Raw genomic sequence first — 20,000 nt, 5'->3', positions numbered from 1 at the left:
ATGCTTCACGCAATATATATATATTTTTTTTAATTTATATTCTGAAGTATTATCACCGATCAGAGGATTAGCAAATACGGGTGACGGTAGCTATATATGAAGATTAATTTCTTTAAAAATAAGATAAGCTTTTAGTCGAATATTTTTCCTTGGCTACGAATTCAATGGTCAAAGAGTTTAGGGTCCATTTTCTTTACAATATACACTTACAAGATTAAACGCCCCGCGAAATGCAACTACTTTATTTGCATTTCGGAGTGGCACATGAAGGACATTTCCAATTTCATTTCTGCCAAATATCAAATAATAATTTTTGTCTTGCATGCTCGTTCCGTTTTCAGTGAATATTTGGTTGTTCCATTTCCCTTCATGAATAATATAAAGACAAAAATATATGTATTTGGTAAAGCCTATAATTTCAGCAAAAATAATTATTTTCTTCGTCTTTAAATGCAACTGTGCGAGAGAGAAACACCGAATGGATCTGAGATCATTTTTGGGTAATCACTTTTATTTACATTTTGTTATAAAGGTAAAATAAAGCATTAGTCCATGATGCTATACAGACAATTATATTTAGACAGACCATGCTCGATTGGTAGCCCCATAAATGATGCCTGTGATTTGGATAAAACGGGAGTAGTCCCTGTCTCTCTACTCAACCAGATTTCATAAATTGCTGTCACCTATTAGTAAAATAGTAATTACATAAGCTTGCGATCTTACAGTATCAAGCCATTTATACTTTACTTTATTTGTCTGAAATTAACATAATATCTTTGCATGATATTTTCCTTTTAGTTGTGTGCAATTAATTCCACAAACTCAAATAGCAATGAAGATAGGGTCGAGTTACTACTTTTACGTTCTACATTCGCGTGCGCACACTCTCCTAACATACACACAAACACACGCACTCAATATATATATATATATATATATATATATATATATATATATATATATATATATATATATGTGTGTGTGTGTGTGTGTGTGTGTGTAATTTACGGATTATTTTGTACCTTATTTATAGCGTAACCAATAATTGTTTGTCCTTTTATATAATGCTTAGGCTTTCAATTTATTCATAAGGTACATTTTCCTGAAATGAAATCAGAGAATTGATCTAAATAATTCAACCGATCATGAGAGAGACACGAAATTATTATTAAAGACGATGTTTATGGTTTGTTAAAAAGTAAGCATAGTAAAAACGAGGGAATATAATTAATCATTCACCTCGATTTTGTAATAGGTACAACTGCGAACTTAACTTTTTCCATCATTCTGAATAATTCATGGAACCTTGATTATTATTTCAGAAACACGAGTTTTAATTAGTCATCATAATAGAAATCATGGATAAAATTTTTAATCAAGCACTTTACTCAAATTAATAAGACCACTTGTATTCCATTCATTTACAAACATTCATATGACATTTTTTTTTTTAAATCCGTCGAGGTTTTCATTCGCCAAAAAATTTAATGGAATGATAAATGAAACGCGTTTTTGAAAGTATTCTTTATCGGTACTGCTATTTCATTCATAAGTCTTCCTCCGGCTTCTGTTATAATTTGCTTTTCCATATGTTCACAGAATTCAATCGACTTTCGTATTTTTTCTCTCACTCCCTGACAGAGTGTTTTCGCCATCTTTAAATTATGTCATAATACTTGTGTGTTCGGCTTACTACTGTAAGTGGTTATTCTAATATCGATGACCTCATTCGTTGCTACTCGAGTTTATATATTGACTGATTAAGTAATGACGTTATTTTCGGCATTTTAGTCACAGGATGCATATTGCTTCCTTACGACTTTAGTAAAAGTATTCATTTAATAAATTCTTATTCCATTAGGAGGTCGCATTGTTTAGTGTTCGAATGAAATCTCGTGGACTTGCGATCAAGATCAAGATTCAACAATGAAAATCATCATCCTTTATTTCCTTGGAGAACACTGTCTTCCCATAATCTCTTACCAAGTTCATGTAAACCACGAACTCGGAAGTGTGTCGTATTAAGCAATAGTTCCACACCCGTTCTACCCTTACTCTGCTTGTTCTGCTGTCTATCTACCTTCTCAAATAAAGAACTTCAACATACACCATTTCAACTGTACTTGTCAGTTTTACAGATGCGTTAGAACTTTTTCTGTACCTAAGTCCAGCCATCTTCCAGACACCGTTCAGACTTTTGTTTTCCATTTAATTTCATCACTGTGCCACAGAAACGTATTTGAAATTCCGTTAAGCACTGGTGCCTTTCATTTTCTCACCATTTCAGCTGCCTGGCTCACGTCTTCACTAGACACCTCCACGAGCACACTTGAATTTACATTAACTCAATCAACTCAAGCGTCACTCAAATTCTTTTCTCTTTCATTCTCAACATTCAACAGCTCTCCAAAATATCCGCGCTATTGACGTAAGACTGTGTTAATCTCTCTGCTCTAAAATTAATTTTCTCATTCAGTTGATATCTATACCATTTTCCTTCCAACCGAACATGATTTTCTTCTTCTTAACTAAAAGAAGTACGAGCCCGTTTCGCCATCTATTAGCAGACTTATCCCATCGGATACGCACAACTTTTCAAATAATCAACAATTTTCATCATCAAAAATCTCACGTCGCGTTGCAGCATTTTCGCTGTTTTAACTTCGTTTGCATCTTGACGCCGTTCCCTAAAGTGCTTTTCGTTAACCTTTCCGTATCTTTCGTTTCGGCTTTGACCTCATTAATTAAGCTCGTCCCCCTTATTTGCCAACCCTTTGAGCTATTACAGTTTCGATGCTTGCCCATTTATGTTGTCCCTTTTATCTCCAAATGCTCAGCAATGACACCAAATAAAAAAAAAGAAAGAATATATTTTCAGGGAAGTTAAAATTAGCCCTTCTGTGAAATTCAAATCATGAAATAATATAGACCTCCAATTTTTCGTCTGCCAGTCTACCTTCGGATTGGATTGACAGTCGACTCAGCCATTGAATATCTATTCCGAAAATTCAAATGTATCCTTGAAAAAAAAGGGGGTGGGGTGGGGCGGGGTCGAGAAGGGGTGGGGGGGGGGGTTGTTTAAAATCTTTTCAGAAGTTATACAAATACTCCTTACATGATAAAAATCTAGACTTTATGAAAAGTAGAAATTAAATAAAGTATCTTCAAGCATTTATTCCTACAAGTATATTATTCTCTCTCCTCTCTCTCTCTCTCTCTCTCTATTCTACATGTTCTTAAGAAAAACTCTAAAAGCTTTTCTTATTAAAAACATTTCTATGAGCAGAGCAAAACTAAGAAAGGAAAAATATAGTGTTTGTCATTCTTACTCACCGCAATGGACACGAATAAGCGTATTCTTTCCATTTCTGCATGACATCTGCAAAAAAAAATAATAATAAATGAATGAAAAATAATTAAATAAATAAAAAGCACAAAGCTTAGATTAATTCAGATTTTGAAATTATAATATCTTGCATAGTTGTTATGAGAGTCGAGTATGATTCCTCACAAAAAGTAAATGAATATCAGGTCAGTGGCAAAAGCCAATAAATCAATGGGGCCAGAAAAACAGGAGTCCTTTTTTTTTTTTTTTTATCACCGACATTATTCTATGCAACTAGAGACTCTGTAATTCTACCATCAACTGCAGCAATAATTTCTACGTTCAAGTATGAAAATAATGTTCATATTCTGCTGCTATCTCATGTGACACGAAGCTTCTGTTTAATACGACAATTCATTTTTACGTCCTTTTTGTTGCTCAAATTACTTACCAGATTCTCTTGAAAGAAAAACGAAGAACCTACCGATTATTTATTTCCTTTAAAACGTAATACCGTTGATAAATATCAACCATTTGACCATATTACTACTAACCTACAGCTTGCATCATTAAGTGACTATCGCCGCCTCCAGCATTTAGTGACCCTGTTTCCACAAAAACGTTTCGACTGTCATCATTCGGCTTTAAATCCTATTTATATTATTGGCTTTTTACTTGCAATAATAATGATGAAAAGGTTCACATGGTATCTTTGTAGGTTTTACTAAGTTCGTGTTTAAAGACCCTTTTTTTTGTGTGTTTTTTTTTTTTCTTTTTGCTCCTGGCCGTCGTACAAAATTGCACAAGATAACGACTGAAGCAATCGCCCCCATAATTACTCAGAGCGAAGTCATTAAGGACAATGGAATGATAAGACTAAAGATAATTGGCCTCCTACTTACCAAGACTGCATTTCATGTAGGACAGTGGAAAGATAACTATTTATATGCAGGGAACCCAGAGCCAAAACCCGTTCATGCTCTGATCTCAAGTCTTGCAAAAATGTTACACTACCCTGAAGCGAACAGGTAACAAAATTAATCATTTATATTTATTCTACTCATTCATAATCTAATATCGTCCAACCCCTTCACATCTGTGCTTTTAAATCCTTCCCACGTGAACTGCAAATACTCTTGATTAAATGGTATTTATATATAGATGTAATGCATTTCCAACGGTATTTATATATAGATGTAATGTATTTCCATATTCATCGTCGTTATGAAAATTTATTGTTTGTATGCAATTATCATCCTCATCAGTATCAGTATGCTCAGTAGAAATATTCACATATATTGTTCATAGAGATGAATAACAAAAAGAGATATTAAAACTTTAGAAACCGTAAGAAGACTGCGGTTTTTGAGATTTGTTGTTAGTAATATGCTTCATCAGTTCCTGTAAGAAATTCATGATAGAACTTAAATATATTGCAGTTAGTGTAGTAGTTCACCGGTCTTTCCCCTTTAAATGTACTTGGACATGATTCTGTGAAATACTTGCTATCTTCACACTCTCAAACACACACCGCACACACACATATGTATGTATGTATGCATGCATAAACAAATACCTGCTAAGATTCTTGAACCTGAAGAAGAATTTGAGAGGCGGACCACATAAACGCCCCCAGTTTCTGAGCCTTTGTTCCCTCGAAACATTCTGCAGTGTATTGAAAAATCGTCCAAGCTCCTTTCGAAAGGCAGCCCGAGGCTCCATCTTCGAACATAGTTTTAATGCATCGCCTGCTCCAAAATTTCGGAAACGTGCTTCACCAGCATCTGTGTTTCGTGGGAGGGGTGTTAGCTGGTAGGTTGAAGATAATACTGGACATCGACATGCCCTTTTGTTTTCACTCTACTAGTACGTCTTGCAAAATGAAATTGGGCCGTTTTGTAAAAATTTCTTAATCGCAATCGTCATTTAAGAAAGATATACCAGCGGATGATTCCAAAGAAAATCCAACCATTGAAAAGCTTACTGGTATAAAATGACTATCCATACCTACGATTTTGTCTGTTTGCCTTTAAAATCCAACATGTTAGAGGAATCTTATAAAGCGCATCGCTGATTCTTATTAGTCATAAATGGATTCCTGAAAGTATTGGACTTGCGTAAATTACGATGATTTAAAAAAAAATGTAAAATCATTTGCAACCACACAACGATGCTGAAATAGTTATTTTTTATAAGACACTGGCACAGATAAACGTGTTATTTTTCTATTATATCAAATAGAAATTGCGCAGCACAAATATTCTAGTCACCAAAGCCTTTTTCTTTTGACTGGTAATTTTCTGCTTGTTAGTTTATCGAAACCTTATTCAAAGATAAGCTTTAAAACTCCAGCACAAAATACTATGTATTTAAGAAAAAAAAGGGGAGTGGGGGCGGGGGTGGGTTGGGGGTATCTTGGATTCGGGGTCATGTACACCGCAGTAGCAAACTTTTTACCATCTTGATGAGAGTGACTAAAATATATCTAATTATTAACATCTTATTCGCTTGAAACAGTTTTACAGGATGCATCCTATCTCCTCGTTCTTTCTTTCATGCTTGCAAGTATAAGCTTCTTTTATCGATTATTTTACAATATGTTGCTATGCACCATTCTCCCTGTTATCAATTCAGTCTCCAAACCAAAGATTCCTTAATTAACAGAACTGTCAAATCGGAAGGTTGGTATTTCGACTGTCTAAGGTACTTTTTTTTTCGTCACATTCCACTATTTAATAATTTAAGCCTGCTCTAGGTCAGAACTGACCGAAACAAATCTTCCATCTAACGAAAATTCATTCTTTACCACAATAATGTAGCTTTTCACTTTGTTGACGCAATACTTCATTTTTGTTATTAGTTATAATACCACGGTATTATTGCTGGCATTACTGTAGTTTCTCTTAATTATCGAATATATAATTTACTTGTCAATCTTCTATTTCCTCAAGAAAACGTCGTGATTTTTAATAGTTCACAAAGAAAACCTTGAACCCTCCAATTTCAGTCTCGCAAAGTCTGTTATCTTCTGAACGTCGCCTGTGGCATTTCCGCTGCTCGGCGTCGTTCCATGTCAAAAACACCTGCCAGATTGTATGGACATTTCCATATTGCATGGCTGAGTGCCCATGCTGTGCTGCTTCTTTCCGGTCCCGAAATATTTATTATAGGGAGTGACTTTGCTTCAGCAGCAGAAACTGAAAGAAATTTACTGGATGATGCCTCGGCTTTGGTGTTGCGTAACAGCACTTTCTTTTATGTTGTCCGTATGTTTAATCATTTTCTCTATGAGCATGCTTATTTATGGTTAGCAACGATAATGATTGTTTTTTTTATGTGTTGTTTCCATCATTATTATCATTATAAAACAGTAGCTGTTGATATCGAGGCAAGAAAAAATAATCAAACATGATGATCATTATTTATTAAGGTTATGCGTACCTAAGTGATCGTCTTTCTTTTCGTCATCTTAAATTTCTCATTCTATCTTTCCTATGCAATCTGAAAAATGATATTGCTGTTATCAATATGACTATTTTCCTCGGAAAAAATATAGTCTTTTAGAATGTTTGTATCGTCGTCTCTGCGATTATGCTGCATGATGGAAAATCCTGACTGTGAACATGCTGAAGAAGAATAATTCTCTCTCTTTTATATCTACGAGTTAAAAAGACTTCACGACTCTATATTGAGAAAGAATTTCAGTATGAGAATCCTCTTCATAAGTTTGTACTAGTGAGCCGTTTTATTGCAGCTGAGAATTTATTGTTAACTTTAGAAAATCTTAAACTATTATCTTCTGCGGAACACTTTCACCGTTCACGTATTATGAAAATAACATCATAAAATGCTGCCTTTAATATAAAGCACTTGTCGCTTAAATTCATGCCTTTTGTGCGCTGGTAGTGTCGTGACAAAAAAAGAAAGTCATTTGCAATATTATAAACTTTAATTACAGCGTAGAGCACGATGTGAAAATAAAATCAACAGCGTTAACAAATGCAGCATGAGCGCCAAGCGAAGCTAATGTATGTTGGTAATGTTTTATGACATTTTAGAGGAACCGGGAAAATTATGAAGAACATTAGACTCACTGATAAAAGTTATTCTCTTGTCTGACGCTCGGTATCTGTTCTCTTCCGCTTAGTTACTTGCACACTATTCTCATCCCCGTACCATATATATTCAACCGATCAACCATAAACCTCAAAAGCGCAACGCTTTGCTCAGTATACAGATTGTTATTTGGATTGACGAAGCCCAGTGACAACTTCAAACATCGCAGGTTCAAGCGACAGATCGTCAACGGTGAAGAGAACATTTTAGAGACAGAAAAGAAGTTATTGATTGGATCTTATGAGATTTAGGCTGTCAAGACGAGCACTGGGTTACTCTGGCACTCTCGGCCATACAGTGCACAAGGCAATCAATAGAGGGAATTGGTGTATTGGGCAGCCAAGAAAGGAGATTTAAAAAATAAAGAAAAAAAAGGCCAAATATCTAGAGTTGCCAGACGTAAGTTTGAGAGGTTGGTCAGCAAGAGTGAAGAAAAGAAGAGCGAACTCTTTATTTTATTTTATTTTTTTTTTTTTATGGAGGGTGATAATTTCAGATAACGTTGGAAATAGCAGCGGACCCCTAATTATTACATTTATAGTTACGTTCTTTCTTCATTAGTATGACAGATTCTATATTTAGGTAGCTACATTTTCTGTTAATCCTTCATAAGAATGTATATTTGAGACTTAGATGTAGCAATAAAACTGGATGACCTGAAGTTAAGGTTGCATTCAATGTTCCACAGTTGTGTTTATGCTACAAAGTATAAGTACATTTTTGTTTGGCTTACATTGGTACGCCTGTCAAAGTGCATTGGTTATTTTTCAGCTCTTATCTGCTGCACAGGTCGTCACGGGATTTTTTTTTTTTTTTTTTTTTTTAACGATCGTAGGAATCTCTATTCGAATAGGATTTACCGTCCACACGAGACTCGTGTTTTTAGCTTGTAATTTTTCCCGCCAGTTTTATTCAACTGAAAAAAAAGGATCCGTTGTCACATTTTTTCCCTTTGCCATTTACGGTTTTATTAGCTTCAAAGCAACGCATTGGAGAGTGGTTGATTTGCCGGACGGCTGTAATCTTCACCAGGATATAGAAATCCAATTAACATTTATTTTGATTTTACATCAGCCGCTGACCAATACATAATTACTAAAAATTGTTATTGCTGGCAATACGCTCCAATGAATGGGCACCTACATTTCGTAAAACTGGTTATCCACTATTATATTCTCGGGGTCTATGGCAAACAATACTGTCTTTGATCAATCTGTCCAAAACTTCCGATATCAACACAAATCTGTCGGTTTGCAATTGACGGGATCTTGCCTGATCTCACATAAAACCTAGGAAATAAATCTCATCACTACTTTAAAACGATTTCTTACATTGTTTGATGGAAGAATGGCGGTCCCGATTTTTTTTTTTTTTTTTTTTAATCAACGATGTTACACTGGCTGTCCTATAGCGAAAATTCCTCGGGTATCATAATGCTCTATAGCCGCATACACCTCTTCAAATGATATTCTCTAAGAATCATTCCGCACCTGGGTCTCTTCCTCTTTATTCGAAAGCACACTCCCTTTGTACTCCGTCATCATTGTCATCATCGGCTTCTTCATCAGACGCGCGGATGCGTTTTCAACAAATAATGTACAGTGATGCTCAAATCTCATGCGACATGACTCCATAGGATTTCGTTCAAAATTCACTAACTGGCAACCTAACATGCTACATATTTATCTATTATTTCAATGCGGAAACGCGACTATCTCATACAATATGGACATAATATGTTTCATAAAAGTGAAATCTGCCATATATGTCAAAACTGTAAGAAAATGTCACGTGTAGCAAATTTCAGAAAAAAACTCTTTCGATACATTTTCAAAACTTTCGTTCACACATCGCTGAAGCATTTGACCAAAATGAAGTCTTCATCAAGCATCAGTTCAAATGTTAAATAAAATAAACGAAAAAAAATTGTCATAACAGTAATAATGCATCCAAAGCCAACAAAATTTGAAATAGTCCTATTTGATTGCTTTTACACCTCAATGCTCCTATTTGATTGCTTTTACACCTCAATGCTGAAAAAATGTAAATATGTATATACAAAAGTAGAATGCGCCCACCGATGTCAACGTGGGAGGGGAGGGGAGCGTCTGTGACATATCATTAGTGTCGGTGCAAACAACAACAACCCGGTGTAACATAAGGTCTACACTGAGTAGCGTCAATGAAATTATCTTGAAAACACTTTATTTGGATATTCATACATAATTGTTATAATTCTTAAATATTTAAAAAATTATGGCATACTAGCAAATATTCGCCTATGCAATTATTCTTTTGTTAAAACTAAGATATTGTTCCTAGGCCTAGGTGTTAGATTTCTTTACTTTACAATTAACAGTCACATTTCTCTATTAACAATTTCTGGCCAGAAAGCAAATGAGGTTATCTATACATTCTTTTTCTTCAAGTTACCTCAAGAAAGAATAAATTATACACCAAAAGCGGGGAGAAGGACTTTCAAGAAAATGATATTTAAACCAGTTGAAAAACAAGTTTTCCATACGCCTTGATATTAATACTTATGATATTTCGATTAATTATTCATCTCCATATAATCAAAATCGTCATCTTTTATTCCTCAAAGAGCAGTTAACCTCTACAAATAAAAACATTAGTAACATTACATCTCATAAGGCTTAGATTATTCTTTTAGGCCTATAAATCATTTTGCAACATATAGGCAGCTTAAACGCAGCCTAAAACTTCAACATTCAAAGAAAATTGGTTGCAATTCATATTCCTCCTATTGTATTCGTCAAAAAACAGATAATCTCTACAAATAAATTCATTAATAACAGATTATATCTCAGAAGGCTTAGATTATTTTTTAAGGCCTATAAAACATTTTGCAACATACAGGCAGCTTAAACACACCCGAAAGCTTCAACATTCAAAGAAAACTTGTTTTAATTCATATTCCTACGTTGAAAATGACTGTTGAGCTTATTAGGTCTACTGTCATAATGCAAGCAGGGACGCTGAGTTATGCTTGACCAGTCCGAGGAGCATGTAAAATGTGCTTTCATTGATGGCACAGCTAACCTTATCACACCGCACTTTGAACTTAGCAGCGTAAAAAAAGAAAATCAGTTCAAATCACACAGATTACGAATTATACCAATGCATAAAAGGGATCTATTTATATAACCATAAGGAAAATATGGCTAGCTGTGAATTCATAAAATTTTCGACATGTATGGCATTAGAAAAAAAAGTATAACACTACTTGGCAACATCACGTTGAGTCTGAGAATCTGGACAATACAAAAAGAATCATGTCGCATGAAATTTGAGCACCACTGTACACTCGGCAAGGAAACTTAAGATACAGTTTTTTTAAATCTTCGGACGTACTGTCGGCCAAAAAACTCGTGGCAGAGTTTCATAATTTTTCGTTCACCTGCCTGACGCACGATTCATGCCTTATTTATCTATTTTTCTTTTCAAAGATAGAAGAAATCATATGTAATGACGTTAAAAACAGTCCCTGATATCTTTAGAACATTATGTTATGTTATTGTGTAAAACTATTTTCCCATATAGCCAAATTGACGTGAACGAAACGAAGTGATAAAAAAACGTCATATCACAACCATAGATATATACATTACCAAATAGATAGGAGACACCTATCACTAGTAGTATTGCATAAACATATAGTCCTTAATTATCATTTCAATATTAGTTGACGGTAAGTTGAACTATTCCATTTGTTAAAATTTTACAGAAAACATTGGAATCTCACAAAATGCTATCAAATTTAAAAGGAAAAAAAAAAAAAACCATATCCTAACAGTGTGAACCAGGCGACCTCACTCTATTGCTTTTAATGTTATGTGCACGGGCATCTGATATCAATGTGTCATTTATCGGTCTAAGAAACATCCCTCGATGAGCGAGAGACAATTATTGCACTGCTTTCGGTGCTAGTTCCTGTTGGAGAGATATCAAGAAAGCTCAATAAACCGGAGAGAATCATACATAGAAAAATCAAATTGTTTAAAGAACGGCAAAATTTAGAACATGGGCCTAGAGGTGGAACGCCTCGAAGCACCACAAGAGAGCAAGAAATACAGTAGTGTAAATGTTGCTGAGCAACATTCATTTGTGAATTTTGAATTCTGGTGCCTCGTCACGACAGTGCTGAACCAGGAATCATGACTAGGTCTACGCTTATGACTGGTGTCTGATGAATACTTTAGATGGAGAGGAAGAGATTTTTAAATCTAGACTTGAAATCTTTGATAGTTGTCTAATGAATAAGCAAACTTATCTTTGATGGATGAGAGATTCAGTTAGGCTTACTCTTTTTGTTTTGTTTTTTATCGGTGACCAGTGAATACCACGTATAGGGAGGGAAACAGTTTCAATGATGCATGCATTTTTTTTTCTTCAAGACCTAAAGAATACATTTTATTGGAGATACTTTATTAACATCGGCCTAATCCTTCCATCACTCCTATATGCCACCTCTGCTCCTCCTTCCATCTCAGGTTACTCGATCCGACGAACTCGTATCGCGTGAAAGCATCACTAATGATAACGGTTATTTTAAAATTCCCCGCACCGACAACGGGCACCGGCAACGGACGCCTTAAAATGGATGTTTCTATAAAATATTTTCTGTTTCAAGAAACTTTATATTACAATCCCCAAAATATGTGCATACACTCGTGTTACACCCTGTAGCCGTCAAAGAGCAACCCTTGATTACAGCAGTAGGTTTTACTTGGAAAAATAAAAAAAACATATGAAATAGACTTAAACGAGACCGTCACCTTCATATTTTTCATCCTTTCAGCTATTATAATATGCTTATGGTAGTAGTAGGTATACATGTGAAACTAATTTTGAATTAATTTCTATTTAGAAGAAATGGATAGCTACAGACAGATCAACCTAAGAAAGCTTTAATGAAAGTAAGCCTTTCTTAATGTATTCGTCAGTTTTGACTCCCACAGCTTTCCAACGTGTCCAAATGAAACAGGATGATATGCAAGGAATTCGCATAAAAAATAAGACTGAATAAGCTCTGAGTTAATTATGAAGCAATTATGAAAAGGATAAGAAGAAAGGCGAACATGGCTAATAAACAAGAATAACGGGAATAATCAAATAAATAAAGCAGATTAAATATACTATATATATATATATATATATATATACATATATATATATATATATATATATATATATATACACACACACACACACACATATATATATATATATATATAGATATATATATATATATATATATAGATATATAATATATTGTCGATTTAAATATTCATTAATATTACGTATCCGATAGAGTATATGCTGAAAATTAGACCTAGGCTAATCATGTGGGACAATCAGAAGTCCAATTTAGGCCCATTAAGTATGTCATGCAAATTATTTTATTGATCAAAAGACAAAATTAGTTTAATTAAACATCGTTTTCAAGGATTGTTAAATCCTTGATGTATTATTTATCGGCTGTAGGAGACGAAATGACAACAATCCAGTGCAGTACGATATGCTGAGTCAAGACTCGAGCGGCAGCAAAGCCAACTTCAAAATCTTCGGTATGGTGTCACGAAGCTAGAGTTGAGAATAAAATTAGAAATCGTGGACCCATCGGTATATATTTTCCTTACCTTTGACAAAATAATTATCATTAACACGTTGAATAAAAGTCTACTCAATTCTAATGTAATTTATTTCAAGTATAGCACCTATGAAAGGAAATATTATTTTTTGTTAAGTAAATAATCTGGCACCTGCATATGGCAATATTTCCATAACGAACAAATGAATTAAGAAACTACGCCAATTCTTCGTTGGCCGTCTGTACATCGTTCAATAATGCCAGACCTGCAACTCTTAAAAAGGGGGCGGAGCTTCAAAATCATATCGTTTGTTGTTTTCTACATTTCCATCACCTTTACACCATAAAGATTCTGTTGAGGTCCTATAATCATTTATACTTGAATGTAGAAACAGGTTCTATATTATTCGTTAATTGGTTTTTGGTAACGTCACCGTTCAGGGTAGAATATCGATCATCCTTTTTTAAAACCTACTGTGAAACCTTATTTATAAGTAATGCTTGACACTAAACCGACGTAAAATTCATACGTAATTAAAGACGGATCTTAAACATTGAGAGAAAGGGTTTTAAAATTTGGGCAGTACTTGTGGAAATCGTGAGGAACAATACAGTAAAGAATGGAATATTATGACGATAGAGAGAGAGAGAGAGAGAGAGAGCGCGCGCAAGCATAGGCCTATCGATAGAGATACTTAATTCATTATATTTACTTTGAGAGATTAAGTGAGAATATTTTTTCAAATGTTTCAAAAGTGGAGAGAGAGAGAGAGAGAGAGAGAGAGAGAGAGAGAGAGAGAGAGAGAGAGAGAGAGCGTGCAAGCGTAGGCCTATCTATAGCGATACTCAATTCATTATATTTACTTTGAGAGATTGAGTGATAATATTTTTTCAGAAGTGTATTAAAATTGGAGAGAGAGAGAGAGAGAGAGAGAGAGAGAGAGAGAAAGAGAAGAGAGAGAGAGAGAGAGAGAGAGAGAGAGAAAGCTTTGGCCTATTTATAACTACTTAATTTCATTATATTTCTTTGGGAGATTGAGTGGTAATAATATAGTTTTAAAGTGGAGAGAGGAGAGAGAGAGACGAGAGAGAGAGAGAGAGAGAGAGAGAGAGAGAGAGAGAGAGAGAGAGAGAGAGAGAGAGAGAGAATTATAGTACTGGTGACGGACTTGTAACGGGAGAAAGGCAGAAGAAAATATAATGAATTAAGTATCTCTATCGAGATGCCTATGATTGCGCGATATGATATGACTGCCAAGATCGTGGTGCACTATGCTCGATAAAATTTGAAGGATCACAATATTAAATTAATTCTCTAAGAAATTCATACCCTAATCTTGATTACATTCGACAGTTGCCGTAGCATTCAAAGATTGTAAAAAGACGTGGAAAATTTTAGACAGGGTGCGGTCATTCTTGCTCTCTTGATATAGTCTTTACTTTTGAAAATCGGGTTTTTCATCCACAAATCATTCACGAAAAAAGCTGTGTTAAGTTAAATATTTATACCACAAATAACTCAATATGTATTGCATAGGCAATTAAAGCTTTATATCGTGGGAGATCTTTCAGCCTCGCGGCAAAGAAATGCAGTCGTGTAGGGCTGTAGGCTACTACGAACTGCTTCGTAATGGGAGCATATAGCCAGAAAATCTTTTGAGCTGACATGGTACTTTAACCTTGATTAAGATTTATGTTTAAAAACAGTAGCTTTGTAAACAGCAACTAGTATTCGATCCATGTCAACGTCAAAGTAATCAAAGTGTGAAATCCGTTACGTTAGCCAGTATCCAGTGACTTGCGCTTTCCCGCTCTAAGTTCTAGGGCTCCTCCTCACATCATAGAAAACGCTCATGCGGATGCAACTAGATTTGTTCAACCTACCTTAGCCGTCGCAACATTGAGTGCCATTGACGTCAGCTAACTTTAATCGCTTTGGAATACAAACATAAGTTAGCAGAAACTAAAAATAATTACATTCACCACTTCGATGATGCAATATATCCCCGTTCATGAAGCAAAACGAGTAAATATTGTCGTCGTGATACATAGTACTAAAATCAGAAATTCACATTCTATCTACCAGATCTCTATGAACGAATCCTCTGAGAAATTCCAATTACTTCGGACATATATCGTGTTTTTAAGTATCCGAACGGTTTTGTTTTGCAGTTTCAATTTATATGATATAATTTGCAGTATAATTTCATATTCTAGAGTAAATTTAGCGATATTATGTCTTTTCAGTAAAAACAAATGGGAAATTGGATTAACGAAAGCTAATGAAAACTGTATCTTCAGTTTTCTTGTCGAGTGTACATTCTTTTTCCTCGACGTCAGATATAAGATCACCTATGTTACATTTGAGGACATATTCACCGTATTTAAACCCAGCAAGCGACTAATAAATAATTATGATTTACTGGATAATGCAGTCACGAAAATGTGTGTATAGTACCACGTCACAATGACGAACAGAACTCTCCATATACGTAGCCTGCGGTTAAAATGACCGTTCGGTCGTCTTAGGTATAATGGCCACATCTCGCGCAGCAAAAATCTAATTTCAGTTTCATTTTAGTTCAGTATACATCTTGATGAATTGGTAAAAGTCAAGGGGATTCATTTCGTTGGAGAAACATTACGGAAAATGAACACATTTGAAAGAGAAATTGCCGTCAAAATGACCCGCGTTCGTTGTTCTATGTTATTAAATAATAATAAATAATAATAATAATAATAATAATACTATAATAATAATAATAATAATAATAATAATAAGAATAATAATAATAATAATAATAATAACAAATTGAAAGAATCATAAAGCAATACAGGACAAAACGATCAATAGGAAAAAGAATAGCAATGGTTATAGTCAAAACATCACACGAAAAATGCGACGATTTTCTGCCGTTGAGGTAACAGTCAGAACCCATAACACACTTATTACCACCTCAAAAGAAAGGAACACAGCATGATGTCTTACCAACCAATATGGATATGTCCGTTCAACCTGGCAAGATTGGAATAATAAAAAAAAAAAAAAAAAAAAAAAAAAAAGATTTACGATCAAGACATACCGAGGATTATGAGGCTTAAGGAGGAAGATTTATGGTTTGCCTTGTCAGCAATAAAACCCAAAATCACCTTCACAGAAAACAAAGGAAATAACAAAAAAGACATAATTGATTATTGAAGCAATCGAAGTAAAATAGCGGGTTTCCCAATAACGGATATACCAGTACGTATTCATAAAATTAGTGTAATAATGACGAACAATAGTATATAGTTGTGGCTCTAATAGCTGATAATATTATCGCTCTGTGGATATAGGTATGAAGGCGGATTATTGCGACAACAAGAGAATCACCAAGGAGTGGTGGAATACTGCTTAATTCTGACATTTTCAGAAAGGACTGATGTTTCAAAAGTATAAAACTTAGTAATTTAAGGAAGTGAGTTCAATCTGCTCACAGGGAGGTTAATTAACTGAAAGTTTTATAATATTAATTTCTTTGCTTAGGAAAATCTCTGAACTTTGTTAACAAATCAAACCTTCAACTGAAATAGAAGGAAACAAACTAAAGGGGGTCTTGCATCTAAGAGAGAGAGAGAGAGAGGAGAGAGAGAGAGAGAGAGAGAATTCACTATTGCCTAAATTGCGGCAGATTTACTGTCTCTTTTGTAAAGGAATGTACAGAATTCTCTCTACGCTGAAGTAATTAAGTCATATGAAAGAATGGTATCTGAATCCGATGATTTCGGGGCTGGATTTTTTTTTTTTTTTTTTTTTTTATAAAAAGCACTTCTTTCTTGATTACGTTGCACGGAAACACTCATAATAAAAATAACTTCAGCTCTAGAAGCCTTTTGAACAATGATAAAGCAAAAACTCGGAAATTTAACATATAAATCAAATGGAAACAACGTTATCTACGATTCTAGGAAACCGACGATGACGCGAGCAATGCATTGCTCCGACATATAAGAAACACTGGAAAATACTGAATGACTATATTCTATGAGCCTCTCCCCACTCTGCTCTTTTATTCTTCACGTGTTGGTTGTTGCAGAGATACTTTGTGATGTTTCCCAATAATACTGGAGGTTCTTCAAAAGCTATTTATCACCGAGTGCAATACCAAATGTTAATTATATGAATATATATATATATATATATATATATATATATATATATATATATATATATATATATAATATATATATCATTATTGTAAATTATGAGAGTAGAAAAGCCAGAGCGTTTACCGAATTGTTGACTTGCTGTTAGCAAAACAAATATTGTTAGACGAAATGCATTTTTTTTCCTTTTATAGAATTTAATATATATATATATATATATATTATATATATATTATCGTTTATATACATATATAAATATTAATCTCATAACAGAGAAGTATTAGTTATCCCTGTAAGAGAAACGCCCTGATATTTCATTGTTCATGGTGTAACGCGTTAAGAACAGGTTTTGTAAGCAATGTTGCGAAAAACAAATGGGGTTTCAGACAGTGCTTCTCCTGATTATCTCATCATAGTGTCTTGACATAAAAATGAGACACATTACTTGATTGTTGGAAAGAACAGTAAACCTTCATTTCAGTTTTTCATTACAAATTCAGAGGGCAATCATCCTAATTTCATTGTGGCGGATTTATTTTTCACTCTTAGAGCATTTGATCCTCTGAAAATGAAATGAAGAAAAGAATAAATATATCAAAAGTATTTGAATTAAGTTGGAAATATACGAAATGTGTAAATGTTGAAATATGTTATCGATTAATTATTAGTAAAGGAGCAGAAAATCATACGTGTAAAGCAACTACATTTATTTGTATTTCACCCGTGTGTATGTGTGTGTGTGTGTATATGTGTGTGTGTGTGTGTTTAAGTATGAATGACCTTCACTGATGAAAAAAAATCATCTTCGTGATAATCATAAAAAAAAAAAAGGGAAAAATCTACGAAGGAAACAATGGAGAACGCTGCAAGGCTTTTCGACTCTCGTCCTTTACTAAGCAGACTGATATAAATATGAGAGTAAATTCATATCAGTCTGCTTAGTAAAGGACGAGAGTCGAAAGGCCTTGCAGTGGTACTCCATTGTTTCACTTCTCTTCGTAGATTTTTGCCCTTTATTATATATTCATCGAGTTCAGATTTTCGTGAGTCAAGTTATACACAATGATGTAAATAGGGCGTTACTTTATTTATTTCTAGGTAAAAAGTTTCCTTCATCTATATGTAACCTGGACTGATTTACTGGAGCGCAACAGTCTACCTGCTTGGTTATCAGCAGCCACTGTGTCAAACTTTGGCCTCTAGGATGCTCAGCTAGTGTAATGAAATGTTTCCCTGCCTTTGCCGGTCATGAGAGACCTTTAAGCTCTTCAAACATTCGCAAGCTTCCTGAATCTATGTTGACTATACTGAGGAATTTCTACGAAAGCTCCTCACCCATGACTGGGATATACAGTTGAAGAGGAAACAGAGAAATAGGAAATTTAAGTATGAAGAAACGAATCAAACGAAATGAGTTGAAGAACTTTTATGGCCAAGTGATGAGTTGGGAAGACCCTCATGAAGATAGGTTTTCGCATTGGTTTCCAGTTCATTATTCTCTTTGCGCTTGTACGATCCCCGGTTATCAAGGCAAAAACAACACTTTTATTTTCGCAATGTAAAGAAGTGTAATGACGCTCTTATCCAATAGAAATAAGGTAATGGAGGAAGGAAGGAAGGCCCAGTAGGGAAACTACTATTCCTAAAGGAAGTGATAAATTCGGTAATTAATCGGGACCAACCAGTCTGATGACATTCCAATGTTACTGATTTCACCTGGAATGAGGAGTGACTCTCTCTCTCTCTCTCTCTCTCTCTCTCTCCTTCCTCTGAATAGAATATGACCCAAATTTTGCATCATGAGATAGGACAGCTAGTGAAGTTCTGCGGAGATTTATTGATTTAGAGATTGAAAAGAAGCGGTAATGTGGGTTTGCCTTCCATTCAGCCTTTTTTTAACAAGGGCTGTGAAGGAAGACGTGTCTAAAATATGAAGGCAATATTCGAATAAGCTTCAGTAAAGCAACCACAAATAAATAAAACCTGTCTACAAACAACGCATCTATTTGATTTTAAGGATATCTAGCATCGTTATTACTATAACTGCTGCTGCTGCTGCTGCTACAGTTATTTAAAATAAGAAAACCCTTTCACTCAGCAAGCTAAAAATACCACTAGCAGGGCAGAGCAAGCATTCACATATTGCCTCCAAGTGTAGAAAAAAGTGGAACTAATCAAGAAGATGGCAAACCTGGAGGAAATCTTTCGTCGCGTAACAAAAAAAGACAATAAAATGTCGAGCAAAATCTGGTGACATCGTGTTATATTCTGATACGAGTTTTTTTTTATTACTGTACTACATTGAAACAAAAACATATACGGAAGTCGTCAACAGAAGCACTTTGATTACTTCGTTTCATATCAGAAATCCATCTTCAAGTTTCTTTTTTTTCTTTTTTAAAGGCCCTTGTCTTTTTATGTGTACCTTATGAAATTCTGGAGAGGTGAAAATATTCTTTATCTAGTTATGGACTTTCTTTTATTTTCTATTCGCAACTTAACGAGAGCCATCCAAAACGCTGTTGCACCTGTCTATCTATATATCTATCATAAATAAAAACTTTATCTAGAACTTGGAAAAATATGGATGCTCTCTGTAATACTTCTTGTAGTTATATGTTACCTTCAACTAAATAAACCGACTATTAGCAATATAGCAACATATAAAAAACAAGCTTCAGAACATATTTGTATATTTTTAGTACATTATTAAGCTCTTTCTAGTCATTGTAGAGTTTGTATACAATATGGCAACTTTTTGTAGGGCTCCAGTTCTGTGGAGATTCTGTCTAACTG

At 34.5% G+C, this 20,000-nt stretch overlaps 1 protein-coding gene across 1 annotated transcript in view; it reads left to right on the top strand.

Moving 5' to 3' along the window:
* LOC135214667 (uncharacterized) overlaps positions 1–20,000 on the top strand; it is a 142,471-nt gene that overhangs the window by 118,922 nt on the left and 3,549 nt on the right. The gene's annotated exons all lie outside the window — the stretch shown is intronic.

This window comes from Macrobrachium nipponense, chromosome 46 (genome assembly GCF_015104395.2).
Source record: "Macrobrachium nipponense isolate FS-2020 chromosome 46, ASM1510439v2, whole genome shotgun sequence".
Lineage (NCBI taxonomy): Eukaryota > Metazoa > Arthropoda > Malacostraca > Decapoda > Palaemonidae > Macrobrachium > Macrobrachium nipponense.
This window is presented reverse-complemented; position numbering and strand designations above follow the sequence as displayed.